At 42.3% G+C, this 16,845-nt stretch overlaps 1 protein-coding gene and 1 pseudogene across 4 annotated transcripts in view; one reads left to right on the forward strand and one right to left on the reverse strand.

Annotated features, from left to right (window-relative positions):
- The window catches only part of LOC124804395 (leukocyte tyrosine kinase receptor), an 874,407-nt gene that overhangs the window by 534,403 nt on the left and 323,159 nt on the right, over positions 1 to 16,845 (reverse strand). The window lies entirely within an intron of this gene.
- Positions 10,037 to 10,154, forward strand: LOC124726953 (annotated as a pseudogene).

Genomic DNA, 16,845 nt, shown 5'->3' on the forward strand with positions numbered 1-16,845 from the left:
CAGGAGATTTTCCTTCAAATAAGAACGCCAAAACGGCCTCGGAATAGCTCAGAAGAGCTATGCGCGGTGTTCTCAAGGAAATTCGGAGATATATTTAAGTCTCAAGTGGAAGTTACGAGCATCAATTTTGAAAATTATCATTGATCGGGCTACATTGTAACATGTCTCTCTGTAATGAATAAAAATTGGATTCAGGTTATCAGAACTCTTTTATTCGAATTGCCACCCGGAATGGCCGCGCTGTTTGAGGCGCCATGTCACGGATTGCGCGGCTCTCCCGCCGGAGGTTAGAGTCCTCCCTCGGGTGTGGGTGTGTGTATTTGTTCTTAGCATTAGTTCAAGTAGCGAGATTTACTGAAACTTATTTACGCTGCTGATAAAAATTGGTTCCTATTGCGGCCACCAGGTGCATATCTGGTGCTGTACACTGTTTGTATGACGGTATGATACCCATACTGTCTTTTGACAAGCCATAGCGTGGGGGAACAGTACGGCTATCGAGAAGAGACTGTGCAGCTGTTGGTGGAACTGTTTTATGTGAAAGGCAGCAGTTGCAGTGCTGCATGGAGAGAGTATTGCCGACTGAAAGGTCAGAGGAGAGGCCCGATGTCATTAAATAGTTTAAAGGAGATGCTAATGAAATTCGAAAACACATGTGAGCTTGGTGTGGCACCTGAACGAGGAAGGCGACCTATTCCAGTAGAAGCTATTGACGAGGTTGCGTTTGCTGTAACTGACCATGCACCACCTCACTCGGGTAGAGCTATGCTCGTGCAGTATCACGAGAATTGTCCATCCAACAGTAAACAATACAGCAGGTTTTGCGGTCTATTTTACACTGGCACCTGTACAACATCCAGACGGTGCACCAACTGAAAACTAGTGATCCGCAGCAATGTTCTGAATTTGCTCTTCGGTTTCTAGCACGGATTGAAGCTGATGACGTGAGGCCAGGCAATATTCTATGGAGTGACGAAACACATTTTACACTACAGGGTGCAGTAAATACACAGAACTGATGTCTTTGGGGTACTGTTAAACAGCGTGTTGTCCACGAACATTGCACTCGTCGTATGTGACTGTGTAGTATGTATTCACAAGCACCTTTATTCTTGATATGTTCCTCTTTGACGAGAATACATCCAGAAGTCATGTCAGGTGTATGAAAACGTCTACGCGTTACCGAGACCTCCTCGTACAGCAAGCGGTTCCTACTTTGGAAGAGCTCAGTTATGTGGAAGCCACTGTTTTCATGCAAGATGTGGCGACATCAAAAGTCGCTCGCCCAGTGGAAGATCTACTTCGCTTATCCTTCCATGGAAGTGTTATCTCCAGAGGTTTACCAGATGAATGGCCTGTACGATCACCTGATCTGAATCCGTGAGACTTCGGTTGTGTGGATATCTAAAAGAACGTGTTTACCAGGGACACGCACGGATCTGAAGGCCAGTATACAGGAATACGTAAGGCGCTGCAGTCATGGACTGTGCGGCTGGTCCCGGCGGAGGTTCGCGTCCTCCCTGGGGTATGGGTGTGTGTGTTTGTCCTTAGGATACTTTCAGTTAAGTAGTGTGTAAGCTTAGGGACTGATGACCTTAGCAGTTAAGTCCCGTAAGATTTCACATACAGGGACACGTTGCTCAGATTTCACTGGAACTGCTGCGAGCAACAGTTGTACACCTCGTTGTATAGGTGCAACATCTCGTGTAGTGATGCGTCAGACCTCTGCTTCTGCTTCCGCAGGTGCGGAAGTTCCGCACATTTTTCCACATCCGCTTCCACTTCCGTTTCCGCATTTTTTATCATAAGTTTATCCCAACTGTCAACAATGGCGAGATTGTCGGTGCGCGCGCTGTGCCTGTAGCGATTGTTGCGTTTATTGTATTATTATGAAATCTCTGCCCATCACTGCGAAAGTATATCATTTCCTCACTCGTCAGTCTATTTTGTGTTGCTTTATAGTATGATTATATTGTACAGTGTTTTTTAGTCTACTGTTTTGTGGTGTAACGTTAGTTAAGAGTCCAATTATGGAACAAAAACAAGTCTTATTTGGAGCTATTTCGTTGAGTCTGTTGATCTGAGTGTGGTGTCACCGCCAGACACCACACTTGCTAGGTGGTAGGCTTTAAATCGGCCGCGGTCCGTTGGTATACGTCGGACCCGCGTGTCGCCACTATCAGTGATTGCAGACCGAGCGCCGCCACACGGCAGGTCTAGAGAGACTTCCTAGCACTCGCCCCAGTTGTACAGCCGACTTTGCTAGCGATGGTTCACTGACAAAATACGCTCTCATTTGCCGAGACGATAGTTAGCGTAGCCTTCAGCTACGTCATTTGCTACGAACTAGCAAGGCGCCATTACCAGTTACTATTGATGCTGTAAAACATGTACCGTCAAGAGCGATGTTCACTATTTACGGATTAAAGTTAAGTATTCCACCAGCTACGTACGTTTTTTGTTAGTATCATTTCCTTGACCTGTTCCAGACCTCACGCCAGCCTGCGTGAGCTCTAACGCGTGCCTTTCGGCTTCCTCTCATAGTGGGTTGGCTGTCTTGCCAATCCACAACACTGAGTACCAAATTCAAAATCTACGACAAAGTATATTTGCGAAAAGGGTGCACGACCACCGCATTAAAGAGTCATCTTAAATAATTGCACGTCGAGTTTGAGAAGTTAGATGAAACTATCGAACTTTCAGTGGAGGCGGGAAAACAAAAGATTAGTCAATATTTATATAATAATGTAGTCGATACTATTAATATCGTTCGATTACTATAAGGTGATCTCTGTCCACTGCCGTGCAAAGCTGATTCATCCAAATAATTCACAATACGATAACATTTTAAGGATCTCACCCCACCCTTAGTTTTGGTCGGGTCGTGTTCGTACAAGTCGATAGGTAATGGGCCTTTTCTTATAGCTGCCAGCAGTTAACAATATAAGCATATAACAAAGAGTCTGTGGCAAGGAGTAAGTACGGCGCTGTAGCACGTGAGCTGCACGCGAGTGTATTTTGGCATCACAGCAAGGAATTTAAACTGATTTTATGTCCCTGCCCGTCATCCAAAAAGTGAAGTGAGCACTTAAAAAAGTTATCGCACTCTATATAAAACCGTTACTAAGAATATTACCTTCCATTTATTTGCACAAGAGTGATGGTACTCAAGTACTTTCATAATTTGAAACAATACCAATCACGATGCATTTATTCAGTAGAATGTTACTTTATTTATTGCATTTTCCACACTGCACATCACGTGTCGGTAACTTCTTTACTATTATCTGTTCCAAAATAAACACTAATGACGAATAAGATCCAATATTTATAAATTAACACCCTACTGAGTAACTGCAGTGTGTTTTGTAAACTGGCTCAGAAACGTTACTCCGGTCAAAGACGCTAAACAACAATTACATTGCAACAAAGCCTGTAAGTAAATGATTATTGGGATTCCTCACACCCAAAGTCTCAACAAATGGATCTTGTGATTGCTGAAATGACTGCCCTCCAGAACTTATCGTTTAATTTTGTCGACGGTACCGTCTTTCGCAAAGTAATGAATGCTGCTCTTCCAGAGTATAAGTTGAAAGGTCGTGATTTTTTTACTTCATACTTGTGCGATAACTTGTACTAAAAGCTGGCAAGAAAAATGAAAAATTTAATTGAAGAACCTGAAAAAAATATCTTTCGCAACTGACATATGGTCTGATCTACATTCTGGAACATCATTACTTTGTTTGACTTCTATTGGTATTTCAAAGGATTTTCGCAGGGTGTCTGTAATTTTGAAATGAGAAGTCATGCCTGGGCGTCATACAGGTGACGTAATATCGATAAATTTTGAAACGATACTTGAAGAATGGGACATAAATCACCCATCAATGCATTATATTTTTCGTCATCGTGGATCTAACATGATTCAAGCATTGTAGTTGTCTGGATTTGATGATGTGAGTTGTGCAATACATCAGCTACAACTTTGTATTCCGGATGCTGTGGAATCATAGGAGTGGCTCCTACAACTTACGGCAAATTGAAAAAAAAAAAGCCACCCATTTCAACCATTTTTTGATCGCAAAACCGAGCTGACAAAAATTCAAAGGGAACGCCTTAATCAACCTGCTTTATCTCTCATTCAGGATTACCAAACATGGTAAATATTGTTAAATATATATACATAAATAAATTTTAATTTTATGGTATATCTGTAGTGTAAGTATTTTGTGTTTTGTTTTTATGAAAACCATATCTGTTAATCTAAGTTCCACTATTTGCAGCTGGAACAGCATGTTCTGTATGATGGAACGATTTTCAAAGCTCAATGATTAGCTAATTTTGTACCTATGTTCAAGTCCAATCACGATGATCTCCACTGAAGACAGGATAAATATTCAAAAATTTGTAGAAGTAATGAAACCATTTGAAGAAATTATAAGAAACTTAAGCAATTGTCAAGCGTACATTTCATCGGTCATACCGCTAATTCAAATTCTTGTGACCACTTCACAGCAAGAAGCAACGAAAATGATACTTCAGAACAATTCCAAAAGTTTACAAGAAAATTACGTAATGAATTCAAGCATGAGATTTGGAGAACTTACCAAAAACGGTAAGAACACAATTGTGACATATTTAGATGCGAAATACAAGTCAAAATTTCTCAATGGCATTGTCACAGAGCACGCTGAGTCCCAAATACTTAACTTGATGATGGCGAAAGACCCAAACTCATCTCAAGATGATTGCAAACCTAATAGGTCTAAAGGTGCCGATTTGCAACTGAAAATCAGCCACCAACAAGCTGTGGCTTAAACACAGAATCTCAAATAAAAATATCGTTACAAACGTTAGAATTCATGTTCAGTATGCAAGAAGATTAGCAAGACCCGACTACGACTAACGAAAACAGCAGTCTGCTTTTGATACAACAGTTAAACCTACTGGAGTACAAAGAGCAAAAAGATGATCCGCTAATGTTGTGGAAGTCAAATGGTCAGAAGTACCACTATCCATTGCCACTACCTCGCCAGTATTTGCCAGCTCCTCACAGTAGCATGGCCAGTGGACAATTATTCAATGGAACTGGTCCCGTATATGAAGGATATCGAAATAAATTACACGGTGAAAAAGCGGGAAAATTAGTTTTGTTAAATACATAATTTGCCATTCATAAATTCTGAATACTAATACAATAAAAATGTTTTTTGATAAAGAATTGTTACTTTTTTAACCTTCCTATAGGCTCGCGTATGTGTCAGATACGCAGCGACAATGTTTGTTACCTTTTTTTTGGAAAGCGGGAGGGAGGGAAATCCCCCCTTTGCTCTAGCCTCTTCATTCGACCCCACCTGCTTCAGTCCTGGTCGCTGCCCGCTACGGTGAATAGCAAGCTGGTAACGTGTTTCGTATCTGAGGAATACGCGCAACCCTCCGAGTAAATTTTTAACTTTTCATTTTCCGTTATTTATTGTTAAATTTTTAATGCTTATTAGTAATTTAAAGTAGTGTACATGGTGAATTTATATGTGTCTCGAATCGACAATGAAATTAAGCTAAATTGTATGTGTCAGATACGCGCGACCTGCAATGCTTGTATCATGTTATTTATTCAATTTCGTTTCATATTTATTTCTTAGGTTCTATGGAGGACATAGAGATGTGTAATTTAAACAATCATTTGGATGTTGAAGCCGTGATAAATGCAATCCTGCGTGATACCGACGATGAGGATGATCAGGACAACAGTATACATATACTATGGAAATATACGCTGGAACTCAACCAGAAGGTCCATTTAGTGTAAGTAATAAACCTTCCGACGTTGAGAAAAGGTTAACACACCCATTTTCTACAGTGGGAGAAATATCACGGCCGACAATTGGTTTACGGATTACGATCTGGTAAAGGAATTGGCACCAAAAAAAAAATTCATACGTTGGCAGTTACGTAAAAATAAGCCTCAAATTCCTCCAGTATTCCTAGCGACCAGAAAACGAGAGCCCCACTCAATTCTGTTTGGTTTTCGCAAAGAGGCATCACTTGTCTCATACGTGCCAAAAAGTACAAGAATGTTTTGTTGATATCCAACCTTCTCAGCGATGGAAAAATCGATGAAGGAACAGGTGGTCTCAAGAAATCAGAAATTATAACTTTTTATAATCACACAAAAGGCGGCGTTGACACTGTCGACAAACTTTGTGGGTCTTTCGACGTTGCGAGAAGAAAACAGCGATGGCCTCTGGTGGGGGTTTTTTCGATGATGAACGTTGCTGCCATAAATTCATTTATAATCTGGAAAGTAAATACCAGCAATAATCTCAAGAGAAGAAAATATCTCAGATACCTTTCGAACGAACTTGTGCAGGAACATGTACAGGGAGAAGGACTAAAGTAACTGGAGACCTCCATGCAAAAGTTTTAAATGTGTCGTACACAGAAGATGATCACCAACAGCAACAAAGAAGAGGAGAAGACGATCAACATCAGGAGCATATAAAGAAATGTGAAATATGTGGACAGTTTATTTGTTTACAGTATTGGTTCAAATGGCTCTGAGCACTATGGGACTTAACTTCTGAGGTCATCAGTCCCCTATAACTTAGAACTACTTAAACCTAACTAACCTAAAGACATCACACACACCCAAGCCCGAAGCAGGATTCGAACCTGCGACCGTAGCGGTCGCGCGGCTCCAGACTGTAGCGCCTAGAACCGCTCGGCCACTCCGGCCGGCTGTTTACAGTATTCAAGAAATGTTTGCAATGATTGTATTTCAGCTTCTAAATAATCACCCGTTTCAAATATGAGAAATATAGACAGTATGTTTTGTTTACATCATTCAAGAAATGTTTGCATTGGTTGTATTTCAGCTTCCAAATAACTTAAATATATTGAGAAACCAAAACTTCAAGCACAGTCCTGTATAAATTTGACATTCGTACACGGAAAGTAAGTATCAGTACCTCGAGAAGCTGTGGGAAGAAAATGTGTGTTTTGAAACATAACTTCGTGTTTAAATAGATTTTTTACCTTGCTTTTGTTCTTATAACCCATGAATAATACCTAATATGACTTTTATGATAAAAATTTGATGGTTAAAAAAAACATAAAGTTTATTAACAACAAGTGGTATCTGCGAGATAAGCGCGACTGCCCTTGTCCGACTAGAAGGCGCACCTATTGCAAGGTTAAATATACACACTTCCGCTTCTGCATCCGTTCCCGCTTTTGCTGAAATTGGCATTTGACATCTTTTTCCGCTTGTGCTTCCGATATCACACTTTGTCGCATTACTGAATTCTCGTCGACGTCTCCGGTGCTCATATTGAACGAATTGTGAAAATGGCAGTTAGTAATGAAATCAACATTATGCCTTTCTGACAAGTTTTACCTTTTCTGTCCGCATCCCGTACCTAATCTACTGCATTCGGAAACATTTCTTGCATTCAAAGCGGCAGATTTGCACCTAGTGGGCAAAATTGCGACTAATTTTTATTCCAGTGTAAATCGGTTGTGCATTAACTAATTAAATATCTACCAAAGTTCGCTGCCGTACGATAATTACAGCCCATACTGGGTCTCTGTGAGCAGTTGCACTTTATTTGTAACCGCCCGGTATAATTATTCCCTCGGTTGCTACTCTACATCAGCATATTTGCGCAAGGTGAATTTAAGGCCCAATATAGCAGCAGCTTGATGCGCTATAATGTCACCTATCGCTGTTTGCTTTTGCTTTTGGAGCAAGCCACTGAATTAGTACATCATTCTCATTACCTGCCTCATCACCCACGCACATTTGGCATGCAAGCCTCCTGTTCTGGTATATCAATTCACCCTCTCCTTTATCTCCCTAAACAAATTTTCCTCGTCGATCTGTTCTCAATAGCTAGTTTAGGCACTTGTTCGTTGACAATTCGGACATTTTCCCCTATTTTATTCGACGTTTTACCATTATTGAGATGATCTTTAATTATCTTCTTATGTCTTCATTGTGGATGTGATCCAGTCTTCTTTAAGCACATTCCCCTCTCAGAAACATCGCCTTTGCGTCTTGATACCAATTTCTGCCGTTGGTCTACGGCAGGGGCGGCCAAGAATTCGGCTCGCGAGCCATACATACTCTGGCATGAGTGTCATATCGCTTAGTCTGGCTGCGCGTTTCTCCCACTGCCACCACAGACTGAGCATGAGGAGGAGGAACAGGGGGAAACTGCAAACGCGCCACATTTAAATGGCAATGTAGTCGCTGTTTTATATTTCACTTTTCTCAACAACGTAGATAGCAAACAAAGAATGCAAATGCTGAAGAATGAATGAACGAGCGTATGGCATTGGTGGCCGGGAGACCCCTCGCGGATGAGGATGAAATGATGATGAAAGACACACAACACCCAGTCATCTCGAGGCAGAGCAAATCCTGACCCCGCAGGGAAACGAACCCGGGACCCCGCGCGCGGGAAGCGAGAACGCTACCGCAAGACCACGAGCTGCGGACAATGCTGAAGATATAATGTAATTGTCCTCTGGTACAAACTGTAGACATATGGATGCACACAGTTGATTTCATATATTTTTGCACTCAGGTTAGCACATAATCGTGGCTTATTTAGTCATTTATCATAATCGAAAAAAGGTCTTTCACACCTATATTTTGATCGAAATAATGTAGTCCTTTTGTAAACTCAGTATGGAGACGGGAAAACTACCTGAGGAAAACAATGTAAATGTCCGGGACAGTTTCAACGTAAAAGTCCTTGTCTTTAAAACAAGAATTACATTGCAGAGCAATCAGTTACAACAGCAAATGAGCGTGGCCGCTTTCAACTGTAACTGCAAACTGTATCGAATACAGGTCGATATAATATTGAAAGTGGCTTCAGAACGCCTAGAAAACTCTCATTGTAATTCTTTCAAGGTCACTATGAATTCTTCAAACTTCACGTTCTCTTTAACACCACCGAGCTTAGGGAAGTGGACTGCGAGTGTCAAAATTTGTCTCTTCTACAATGCAAAGTTCTGTTTAAATGCATCAGCATAAAATCGTAAATAAGTTGTTTCTCAGCTTGCATTGTGCAGTCAAGTTCACTTAAAATGCGAGGTGTGCAATTCATTATGGATGTTGTAACTTTCGTTCCTGCATTTTTTCTTCCTTCATAAATTCTACAACAGCGAGTTTTAAATCGAAAAATCGTTTCAGGCATGCCCTTCGACTTAACTCTTCGTTCAGTTCCGTCGAAAATTGTTGCAAGTTACAGTGGAATAATGCATGTGATTTCAGAAATTGTAATATTCATAACCAATTTCTTCAAGTGCTCCATGCCTGCAAATCTGGCGCAAAGTGCGTCTTGATGTACCGGAACGAAAAAATCAGTGCTGTCTTCTGGCCGTTGTAATATTTTGCTTCTTCACTGTCAATTTTAAATTCCTTCTGCAAGGTCTTCTATTGCAGTCTCATAGCAAATTTGCAGTACCCATTCACTTTTAAAGGCTTTTGGCGATAGTTCGCTAGACTACCTCTTTTTGTGCAAACAACCATAGTATCTATGAACGTCCTTCATACTACGAACAAATACCAAAGGGTAAGCAATGCTGACACTACCATTCTGTCGAACTGAAAAATGTTGTACCTACCGAAAAATGCCTCACCACAATTCTAAATGGAACGTCGCCCTTCACCAGATAGATATTCCCGAGAACAACGGAGAAAAGCCGAACAGGTCGAGCCGCATCCCGCACACAGCCCGCACATCCAGGATCCATTCTCCGCTGTCACACAGAAGAGTGGGGACTGCAGTTTTCTGTTTTTCACATGGGTGCTCTTGCTCCAGGTTTCTTCACATTCATCTGCACTTCCTTGAAAAATAGGTAACTTTCCCTCGATAACTCAGTCGTAGTCATTTGTGATGTTTCAGCCAATGTAATTACACATTGAAGTTTGTTCCAGACAGATTACATCTAGGCATACTTTTAATCTCATCTTCTATTTTTCTCTAAAAATCACAATTAATTTTATTGAGCTTTCGCAGCTATAGGCAACGGCCTTGCCGCAGTGGATACACCGGTTCCCGTGAGATCACCGAAGTTAAGCGCTGTTGGGCGTGGCCGGCACTTGGATGGGTCACCATCCAGGCCGCCATGCGCTGTTGCCATTTTTGGGGGTGCACTCAGCCACGTGATGCCAATTGAGGAGCTACTTGACCGATTAGTAGGGGCTTCGGTCAAGAATACTATCTTAACAACCGAGAGAGCGGTGTGCTGACCCCACGCTCCTATCCGCATCCTCCACTGAGGATGACACGGCGGTCGGCTGGTCCCGGTAGGCCACTCGTGGCCTGAAGACGGAGTGCTTTTTTTTCTCAGCTATAGTTTTGGCTCTGTTAAGCAGCCATTTCCAGAGTAGATGGTGACAAGCTAGTAATACCTTGAGTAATGTGTAACTAGGTCTATGTTGTCGGATCTTGAAAGCGTCTCCTATCGATACTCCCCCCTCCCTTCCCCTGTGAATCGTGAGCCCGGAGCGTCAAATTTAGTTGGTGCCAAAACAATTGTTAAGTGTTCATTTGTATCGGACAGCATGATAAGACATGTGGACATCGGAACTACATCTGTTTTGTGCCAACTGGTACGTAGAAACAAGAGTTAGTATCATTTTTTAATTTTTTTTTACTTGTGGGGTGCAGCGTAACTAATATATAATGGTGAAATTTAATACAGAAAGAAAAAGTACTTACCCAATACCCAGTATCAACAACATCGCGAATATGGACTAATAATGGAATTAATAGCGGAATGGACTGTAGATGTACTGGAAAGTGACTTTAATTGTGTCCAGAGACAGTTTAGTTAACTGACTCAAAGATCTGATGCTCGAGAACATTCTCCCAATTTACGCAGTACATATGTGCAAGTAGATTAGAATGAAGGAGGCAAAAATTTTATAAATTATGTTTATGCAGGATGATGCAGTCCCATATTCCACAAGCAAGTTTAGTGGTATGTTACATGGTTGGTTTCCAGTTCGCAACATTTGCACGCAATGGCCTGCCCGAATCCTGATCTGAGACCTTCGCTGGTTTCCTGTGTAGATGAGTAAAGAGAGAGATAACTCTAAAAATCCCAAAGGCATTAGACGAGTTGCAGACAATACGCTTCATCGTGCTCAGTAATATGCGGTGAATAATGTAGCAGGAAGGTGTAACTGTTAAATAAGATCAAACAGAGAAACTTCAACATCTGAAGTGCATAATTGAAAAAAAATTGTTTAATGGTTATCTGCAACAGGATATTTCACTGTTTGCTGGAAATTTCCTTGCGTCATTAATTATGTCATTTTATGCTCCTAACGTGCTTTTTTTCTTCTTGAATTTCAGTATTCTTTTATAACAACGGAAATGAAATTCAAATAATTTGAAAGCCGCTAAAACGCTCCATTCGAGCTATGTGATGCCTGTGAGGTCTGTGGCTAGCTCGCTGCTAATTCACAACAATGTCTTGTTTTGGAATTTACGATTCGGAAAATGTGTTACAAACGGAGAGTAGTACCATACTGTACATATATATCTATAAAACTACTGAAAAGTGGTTTCGGATCTTTCCAGAGAATGAGAATACGCGTAAAATATGGTTGCACTGTACCGGCAAATTGCTACCATGTCGACGAAAAAGTTCACTGACTTGATTAAAAATGTGTTGCACAGTGAAGTTAACATTAATTTACCTCCGAGATATGCTTTTCCACTGTTACAAGGAAGGACAGCGTCGTTCAGTGAAATTAAACTCTTCGTCATTTGATCCAGTTTCACACAAATTATTCGGTAGCTCAGTCGTTAGAGCGGGAGGGTCGAATTTTACAAGATGATGTCAACAGATCGCTGGTTCGAATCCAACCCGAACGAATATTTTAATCTACTTGTAAAACGCCTTCGCAGTCCTTTCATATGAAAACCAAATCGCAATTACAAAACTTCACTTCCCCGGTCAGAAACGGAACGGAATATTGTTGTGTTTTCCTTGCTGTCTCCATGCGCTTACATTTGAAATCGCTGTTCACACAAGTCACATTCAAAAACGCATTTTCTAGTTCATGTGACCACACATTTTTTATTTTATTAGAAACAATGTTTTTATCTTCGTACTGTCCAGCTAGGGATCCCTATTGTCTAAACTTATGAAGTTATCATCTTACGTAAAAATGAAGCTCCTGGTGAGAAGACTGTATCTGCTGAGAACTTTCTAGAGAGGTAACCAACACTAAGATTTGCCAAGAAAATTTTTATTGTGATTTGGGTCGTAACTAATGACTGCTATTTGACGATCTGGTATCATATACGGACCCATTTGCAAAACTTCTACAATTCCTTAGTTTTGAGCGACTTTAATTATGTCGTAAGGAGCAGGGAAAAGAATGTCCGTCGTTGCACATATCGCTGCTCTAAATGGGTGGAGCATAAACGCATGATGTTTCGCAAGGTTATCACTATCAGCGTACACAAGATTCCTTTGCATTGTTAGTTAAAAGTTGTAATTGTGTTTCTTCGCTAAATAGGTAAACTGTTTGCAGAGAAAGTACGTAAAAAGATCGTAACTTCGACTAGCACTTATAACACACGTATAATTTCTTCTTACTCCTAGTCTGTGACATCACCAGAGCTAATAAGAGAGCGTTTTCGATCACGTGAGCAAAGCTTGATATTTAATTGTTTTTAAGCTTTAATTACATAAAAGTAACAGATATTTCGTGAGAGTATTGACCATAAATGCTATTTGAATGTTATGATCGACCAGAATAAGAACAATTCGAACCATATTTTTAATACAGGAAAATAACCTATTGCACTGTCACTGAAGTTAGATGAAACTCAACAGACGCACTTTTGCACTGCGTACTGCTTTACGACACTGTGAGGAATAATCCATGAGTCAATATCAGTAAATAAAACAGAATAATGAAAATTCTTAGTGGTTTCTATTTATAAAAACAGTAACTGGAGGTCACAAACTAAAGATCTTCTGAAACGTCCACACTCTATAACATTTTTGCTTCATAGATACTAGCAGACTTTGGAGATAAAATTTTTAAAAAAGTACGCTTAATTTTCCAATTTTCATTCATTGATATCTTATGGCAACACATTCTGGGCAACTGCAAATTCTTAACTGTGGAATAAGTATTTGTTGCACAGATGCGTGAACAGTGATAAAATGTTGATAAAACGTCTCCACATTAAGTCCAAGGAGCGGTCAGGATTTTGTTAAAAGGGGAGTCCGATTTACTAAGGAGGACCTTAAAAAGACTCGTGTTTTTCATTTTATGCTGAAGGTATACATAATGAAACATACGAAAAACACCTCAAATTTTAAAGCGTCCTTTCATAAAGACGGGTGAAATGGAAAATACGTTTGGCAACGGATCTGTTCATAGAGCTAAAAGCTACACTAAGAGAAAAATAAACCCTATTTATTTTAAAATGCAACATACTTATTCCTGGATGATTTTATTTATTGATACCTTTTAGCAAACGTTCAGTGTCCTGCTCAGTGAGGCAGGAATAACAACTTGAAGGGGGTTCTTGTTCTGTTAATTGTAGCAATATCTTTTCTCGTGAGCGCTGGTAGAGAAACTGAATTGCCCAGTTTCATGAGCCATTGATGTTACTATCCATATCCACTAACATTGTCCATTCCGCTCTTACTTGTTCTGCGATTATACGAATATCACATTATGGTATTGCAGCGAGAGGTACACGGTGCAGCATATTTGGAAATTGGTCTGCATGTTCGTTGCCCCTAGCTCCAACTTGCCCACATTGTGTTCCTGAAGTGCACATTTGAGGGACAAGTTGCAACCGCTTGTTCATAAAACATCATTCCACACGATCCAAAACAATCGCCTCAAATTCAGTCCGTTGCGAAACTCTTCTCCGTGTATTCATTTGGCTTCCCAGATGCAGAATCTTTTTGTACTATACTTTAATTGAATGTCTACCAGTTCCTGTAACAGGTAACGCTCCGTCTTTTAATAACTAGCCATGAAGTGTAAACACTGGTAATCTCCACAATGGACATAGCAGAGAAGATAGTACTATTTAACATATCGCCACCAATGTTGATGAGCCGTGAAACTGTTTGTTATAGAACATGTGCAGCCTACGAAACGCGCTTCACACTGATTGCTCATTCAATACCTCGCATTCCTGGTTTATTAATTTCCGACCATTAGATCCTTAGCTTACTCAGTTTAGAATTCTCCACCGTTTGTATAATTTTGACCCTCAAGCTTACGAGCACCCTTCATCCTCCTTACTAAAGAGCTTAGATTTTGTGAATGAAAAGTTTATATTGATGGTCATTGAGTTGTTCTGGGACAAAATAATGCTAAAATACACTCCTGGAAATGGAAAAAAGAACACATTGACACCGGTGTCTCAGACCCACCATACTTGCTCCGGACACTGCGAGAGGGCTGTACAAGCAATGATCACACGCACGGCACAGCGGACACACCAGGAACCGCGGTGTTGGCCGTCGAATGGCGCTAGCTGCGCAGCATTTGTGCACCGCCGCCGTCAGTGTCAGCCAGTTTGCCGTGGCATACGGAGCTCCATCGCAGTCTTTAACACTGGTAGCATGCCGCATCAGCGCGGACGTGAACCGTATGTGCAGTTGACGGACTTTGAGCGAGGGCGTATAGTGGGCATGCGGGAGGCCGGGTGGACGTACCGCCGAATTGCTCAACACGTGGGGCGTGAGGTCTCCACAGTACATCGATGTTGTCGCCAGTGGTCGGCGGAAGGTGCACGTGCCCGTCGACCTGGGACCAGACCGCAGCGACGTACCGATGCACGCCAAGACCGTAGGATCCTACGCAGTGTCGTAAGGGACCGCACCGCCACTTCCCAGCAAATTAGGGACACTGTTGCTCCTGGGGTATCGGCGAGGACCATTCGCAACCGTCTCCATGAAGCTGGGCTACGGTACCGCACACCGTTAGGCCGTCTTCCGCTCACGCCCCAACATCGTGCAGCCCGCCTCCAGTGGTGTCGCGACAGGCGTGAATGGAGGGACGAATGGAGACGTGTCGTCTTCAGCGATGAGAGTCGCCTCTGCCTTGGTGCCAATGATGGTCGTATGCGTGTTTGGCGCCGTGCAGGTGAGCGCCACAATCAGGACTGCATACGACCGAGGCACACAGGGCCAACACCCGGCATTATGGTGTGGGGAGCGATCTCCTACACTGGCCGTACACCACTGGTGATCGTCGAGGGGACACTGAATAGTGCACGGTACATCCAAACCGTCATCGAACCCATCGTTCTACCATTCCTAGACCGGCAAGGGAACTTGCTGTTCCAACAGGACAATGCACGTCCGCATGTATCCCGTGCCACCCAAGGTGCTCTAGAAGGTGTAAGTCAACTACCCTGGCCAGCAGGATCTCCGGATCTGTCCCCCATTGAGCATGTTTGGGACTGGATGAAGCGTCGTCTCACGCGGTCTGCACGTCCAGCACGAACGCCGGTCCAACTGAGGCGCCAGGTGGAAATGGCATGGCAAGCCGTTCCACAGGACTACATCCAGCATCTCTACGATCGTCTCCATGGGAGAATAGCAGCCTGCATTGCTGCGAAAGGTGGATATACACTGTACTAGTGCCGACATTGTGCATGCTCTGTTGCCTGTGTCTATGTGCCTGTGGTTCTGTCAGTGTGATCATGTGATGTATCTGACCCCAGGAATGTGTCAATAAAGTTTCCCCTTCCTGGGACAATGAATTCACGGTGTTCTTATTTCAATTTCCAGGAGTGTACTAAATTCAAAAAATTATTGTGATTCTCCTAAATATTAAGCATGTAGCATGCATGCTCCAACAAATACATTTTAAAACAAAAAAAAGGTGCACCACGAAGGAATTATCCAAATGGGATGACAATTGGTAGATCTGATGTACATGTACATACAAACAAATGGTTACAGTTAAACAAAGATTGGATGATTTATTCAAGAGCAAGAGCTTCATTAACCGAGCAAGACAATAAAACGTTAGTCCATCCCTGGCCTTTATGCTAGCATTCATTCGGCTTGTCAATGACAGACAGAATTGGTGGATGTCCTCCTGAGGGATCTCGTGGCAAAATCCTGTCGAATTGGCGAGATAGGTCGTTAAAATCGCGTGGTGATTGGAGGGCCCGCTCATGATGCTCCAGACGTTCTCAATTGGGAAAATTGGGAAGAGATCCGACGACCTTGATGGCGAAGGTACGGTCTGGCGAGCACGAAGACAAGCAGTAGAAACTCTTTCCGTTTGCGGGCGGACATTATCTTGCTGAAATGTTGTCTCAGTATGGCTTATCTTGAAGACAAAAAAAAAAAAAGTGGACTATCGTTAGCGTGCCGCTGTGCTTGTGCTACAAGGGTGCCGCGTATGACAACCAAAGGGGTCCTGCTATGAAATGGAATGACACCCCAAACCATCACTGCTGCTTCTCAGGCCTTACGGCGCGCCAGACGACAGTCAGGTTGGTCTCCTACTATTGTCTGGGACGCCTCCAGAGACGTCTTGCTGGTCATCGGAGCTCAGTCCCAAGCGGGACTCATCACTGAAGACGACTGTATCCCAGTCTATGAGATCACAGGCCAAAGTCGTGTCTGGAGACGCCGCAGACGACGGTGGGATACCAACCTCACTGCCACCTGCCATTCGACCCGGCAACAGGAGTGACGTTCTGGGGTGCCGTTTCTTTTCACAGCAGGACCCCTTTGGTTGTCATCTGCGGCGCCCTTAAATCTTAGCGGTACGTCGACGGCATTCCACGCTCCGTTTTGACGTTTTCTTCCCCGTCT

The sequence above is a fragment of the Schistocerca piceifrons genome, chromosome 1 (genome assembly GCF_021461385.2).
Source record: "Schistocerca piceifrons isolate TAMUIC-IGC-003096 chromosome 1, iqSchPice1.1, whole genome shotgun sequence".
NCBI classification, from domain to species: Eukaryota; Metazoa; Arthropoda; class Insecta; order Orthoptera; family Acrididae; genus Schistocerca; species Schistocerca piceifrons.